We start from the raw sequence: 5152 nt of genomic DNA, 5'->3' as shown, positions 1-5152 counted from the left end.
AAAATGCGCTAGCGTAAAGTGAGAACACATGCCATTTTGTGCGTGCACGAGGAGCTTTAAGGGAAGGCGGCCGCGACATGTTAGAAAAAAGGAAGATCAATTAAAAAAACACCACTAAGGAGAAATTTTAAATCGATGTAAATAAATCTAGGTCAAAAAGTTGCGTCAGCGGAAAATGGAACACGGGCTCTTCCACGCGCAAGGATATTTTACTACCATGCGATAGTTTATGCCTTAAGTGTTTATTCGTCGGCTTTTCAATTTTGTAAAGTCAAGTCCAAATTTCAATCAATACTAAGAGTTGACAACGAATAATTTTTTCTCCATGAAATAACTATTTCCTCCTGTTTTCTGAATTGTTTTCATGGTGTTTTACCACAAAAGATACCTTTTTCCCTCCACCAAAAAGTATTTCCCTCCACACTTCTCCAAAATTTTGGACGTAGCTACCATCTGGACGCACCGCTTCGCCAAAAATATTTCAGTCCCCACGATCTTATCCCGCGTGGAGGCCGAGGCGGAGCCATCGCCCCTCTCCCATTTTCTTGCTCCTCTCCCCGCTTATCGCCTCCGATCCAACCGCCCCAACTTGCTACGAAGCGGCGGCCGCCAGCTCCCCTCCGATCAACCCACCCAAACCGATGCGCGCTGCCGCTACCCTCACCTATGATTCATCGGCCCCAGCCCGCTGCATCGCCGCCGTCGGCCTAACCGGCATGATGGAAGCCGCCCACCTCACCTACGACATCCTCCTCCTCGCCCTGTTCCTGCTTCCTCCGACGAGCAAGGCCCTGCGCCTCTTCCCAACGCCCTCCCCTATCTCCTTTGCCTCGACAACTTCTGTTTGACGACAGGTAGAAGTTCAGATCATACCTCCGGTCTAATTATCGATTATCTGTGTACTTCGTCATAGCTTAATCGATGTGAGATTAGTACTAGTTAGCAATTTGTTCCTGTGCGTTTTGCTACCCCTGATATTCTTACCGAAACTAAGGTTTCTTTTCGACGACAGGTAGCAGTCCAGATCATACCCCCGGTCCAATTATCGATTATCTGTGTACTTGGTTATAGATTAATCACTGCGAGATTAGTACTAGTTAGCAATTTGTTCCTGTGCGTTTTGCTACTCCTGATATTCTTAGTTTATTGCTGAAACTAAGCTACAGTATCAGATACAGTGTGCTGCATAGCCTTAGAAAATGAGTTATTTCGTAAACAAGGTACAACCTTGCACTTGAGGGCATATAGGTGTTCCTAAATTGAAATTATTTGCTTATGCCATGCTTGTACTCATCATTGTGGAAATATAAAAATTAGGAAGAGATTTTATATCATAGTGTTTGCTATATTTCTGAAGTCTGAACCTATACATAAAAATGAACATGTTAGTTTTAGATGCTTGTCAATCGCTGGCAAAAAGAAATATTGAGGTTCAGAATTTTTTAGCATCAGGATAGCATACCTACTGTAGTTAGTAAAACACACATGGATCCAACCTTTTCCCTACACAAAGAAGAGTATTCAACATGCTGGTCAGTCCTGTATCTTTTTTCTTTTTTTTGCGAAAGGATTAGATTGCATTAAGCCACTGTTCTTACAGAAAGACCTAGAGAAAAAAGGAAATTACAACGAACTCCTCCTTCTACTAGATCCCGACTCCGACAAAGACAACGAGCCGTCGGCGGCGCGCCGCTGCCGCTGCTCCGCATCACGCCTTGGAAAAGAGCCAGCCCCATGGCAGACGGGAAGTCGCCAATCGCCGGGTCCGCAAACCCTACTCGCAGAAACGCCATCGTCGTCATCGCAGAGAGCTTGAACGCCATCTTCACCTTCTTCTTCACACACCGGAATCGCCGCCTAGTCGACCCCGAACGGGGCACGACGAACTCGTCAGATCCTCGGACCGCCAAGCTCGAGGAAGACAGCTGCTTGACGAAGAAGCTCCGGGGAGCGCCGTCGCCGGAAGGGAAGCACGCCGACACCAAACACCACCTCGACCGCATCCCCGCCTCCAAGACGCCGTCGGCTGGATCCGAACCTACCCCTACACTATGTACAGGCCTCGATCCGTGGATTTCCCAGCCTCCCGCCGCCGGAGCGGCCGGCGGAGGCGGAGAAATCCACGGATCGGAGGCGAGCGAGGTGGGGAAAACTCGGAGGTTCACAAAATCGCCTCTCAGCACTGTAGACGGGAGAGAGGGGAACGTCCAAGTCTGGCCAACACAGAGTTCTTTGGTCAGTCCTGTATCAACGCTAAAAAAGGGCTAAACGAGTTGTGCTAATTCCAATTGGAAGCATCTGATTGATATACACATGGTAAATTGGTAATTCGTGAGGTAAATAGCTGAATTTCAGTACCTATATTCAGGTTTTGGGTAAAGAGTTAGAGTTAGAGTTTAGGAAACCAAATTCTGGTAAATAACCTTAGTAGTGTCGCAACCTTTCTTCTATCATTGTTACATCATGTTCAGTGCAGCCTCTATACATATATACATGTAGTTACAGTAGCATGCCACGGGTCTCACTTGTGAACCATCTTTGCTACCCTTTGACGAGAGCGTCCCTGCGCCCCTTCCCGACGACCTCCCCTGATTCCAGCTATGTTCTGAACGCATCCTTCCTCTGTTGGTTCAGTTCGACAATAAGGTAGCAGTATATTCTTTGGTGACTGAATTAAGAAGATAAACTTTGTATTACCTGTTTCTTTGGTTTAGAGCTTTGATACAATCTGGCAAAGAGCTGTAAGTTTATTTTCTTACATGTGAGTAGATTAGTTGAAATACCGGTCAAAAAAAGTAGTTTGGTTGAAAGCAGCTGAAACTGTTTGTAATATTGTCGGTTTATTTACTTGAATTCAGATGTGAGACCCGAAATATTACGTACATAGGAGTACACAATCTGATTTTGTAGTACTGCAAATGTACTACATAGGTTTACATTGATGTTCTTATAGTTCTTTGAAAGCTGCATTGAGAATATCCTTCTATAGCGGCTACTATTACATTGATGTTCTTGTAGTTTTTGTTGGTGAGTTGATAAACATTTTGAAGGGGAAAGGTGAGCAGGAATAGTCAATTTAATTCTATCAAAATAGTCCAGTCTGAAAGTTAGAACTGTTGTAGTAGCGCTCTGTTTATGATCATCTTGTTTAGTACATAGTAGTCAAATAATTTATGTTTTAATTTTCACTCCTATAAATTTATTGCTAGCATTCTTTCATTTAAATGGCAGCACATGTGACCTTAAGTGTAATACTAGTGGCATGCTTGTTATGCCTGTCTTATTAGTAAATGCATTTTTCAACTTGTTAAAACCATGTATGAGTCAATGCTGATTCACCGCCTTGTCTTTTTCCAACTTGTTTGAATCAGGCAAATCAAGCTTCTACAAAGCCACCTGGGAGAAAGCATATTCCAAAGATATGTACAACTTGTTTTTAACTTATTCCCCTTATTTGGGAAACTGTACGCAATGCATGCCTTACACTCCGGTTATTCATATATGATGTTAATTGTTACTGTTAATATTTGATTTTGTTTCAGACTTAAGTAAGATTGTCTAAATTATGTTTGCTGCAGTTGCCCTTTCCATTGGATTTCCTATACGCAGATCCTGAGTGCAAGGTACTAATTCGCATGCTCAATCATTAGTTTACCTACTTGATATCTTATATTGTATGCTACAGGGCATATGCGACCTATATACTGGAATACTACTCTGCATTCACAATGTATCTGTTAAACTTGTTATATTAGGATCAACCTGATTGATAGTGTAGTTGTAAAAAATTCCAATCATTTGCAGGTTAGTACATGTGGGTTTCCTCCTTGGAGGATTGAAAAGCATCACTTTATTAGGATCAACATGATTGATAGTGTAGTAGTAAATCTTTGGTATTACTCTTGGCAAGTTTTGACTTGTAACCACATGTTATTACTGACTCAAGTGTATAAATCATATTTTTGGAAATCTCAGACTTACTACTAGGTACCAGTTTACATATGCAGCTAGATCTTGATATATATAGTTTCAAGATTTATTGTGATTCATTGTATTTTATTTAAAATATTTGTACTTCTGAATACTAAAATCATTATGGGAAAATGCGATTTTTTTAGATCCAAGAAGGATGCATAGCCTGTTGGGAAAAATTCTTGGCTAGGTACTAATCTACATCCTTTATTGTTGATAGTATGTCCATCTAGAGCTTTTACTTAGTGAACTAATGCAGGGTTTATTCATAACATTGAAGGTACACTGCTACTTGTATTGTTAGATTGCACTCTTGTGTCAATCGAAATCAAATTCATGTATATAACTTTTCTAATTAAGTGCAGCATGCTGGAAACATACACTGGACCTGATAGCAGAGAACACTGTTAGGAACAATTCCTGGCTCCTTGCATTTGCTTCAACTTCGGTCTACACAGAAGAGAAGAATAACCGTGTGTGTTTGTAGAGCTGGAACAAAACATTAGCAATGTTTTTTCTGATAGATGCAATGGATTAGCTAGTCGTTTATCAATGTAGTTTCTTATCGGTGCAATGAATTAGCTAGTTGTGGATTTATGAGTTTTCATTGTCAATTTATTTTCAGCACGCTGATACTTTGTAAAGTCAGTATGTACTTTTGACTTTCAATGAATAAAGGTTTATCATGTGCATAAGTGAACTGCAGACTAGCGTACCACACAAAGATGAATGGGCCATTTCCGATGGTTCAACAAACAACTGAATTAGTAAAGATATCAGTCAAACATAAAATTCAAAATAAATATATATTTTTGGAAAAAATGAAAAACAAAAAATATTAATGGATTTTTAATAAATTAATCTTGTCACATCAATATGACATCATCCACATCCGTGACACTAATCTGTGACGTTATTTTTCCGTTGGCTGGTCTCTCATGTGCTGACATCACACATGATGTCATCCATACTCCGTGACGTTTTCTCGCGCGCCACGTCATTAGGGGGTAATCTGTGACGGGGATTCCATGACGATGCTTGTGACGCTCAAACTACGTCATGGAGGGGTGTTCCGTGACGTTTATTGATATTGCATGACGTCTTGAGCTTGTCATAGTATACCAGATCCCTTGTAGTGGTATGAGTTCCCTGTGGAATACAGGAACGAGGATACCAAGGA

The 5152-nt window shown here is 41.3% G+C and overlaps 1 long non-coding RNA gene across 3 annotated transcripts; it reads left to right on the top strand.

Annotated features, from left to right (window-relative positions):
• The first annotated feature begins 479 nt into the window (after nucleotides 1–479).
• On the top strand, nucleotides 480–4667 carry LOC127304936 (uncharacterized). Of its 3 annotated transcripts, none has more exons than XR_007853619.2 (4): nucleotides 480–854; nucleotides 3372–3623; nucleotides 4119–4162; nucleotides 4338–4667. It is a non-coding gene; the product is annotated as an uncharacterized lncRNA (long non-coding RNA). The 3 variants fall into 3 exon arrangements; XR_007853630.1 differs by lacking the exon at nucleotides 480–854 and adding an exon at nucleotides 861–2646; XR_007853613.1 differs by lacking the exon at nucleotides 480–854 and having other exon boundaries at nucleotides 2653–3623.
• The last annotated feature ends 485 nt before the right edge of the window (nucleotides 4668–5152 follow it).

This window comes from Lolium perenne, chromosome 1 (genome assembly GCF_019359855.2).
Source record: "Lolium perenne isolate Kyuss_39 chromosome 1, Kyuss_2.0, whole genome shotgun sequence".
NCBI lineage: Eukaryota > Viridiplantae > Streptophyta > Magnoliopsida > Poales > Poaceae > Lolium > Lolium perenne.
Note: the sequence above shows the minus strand (reverse complement) of the source record. Positions and strands in the feature narration are given on the sequence as shown.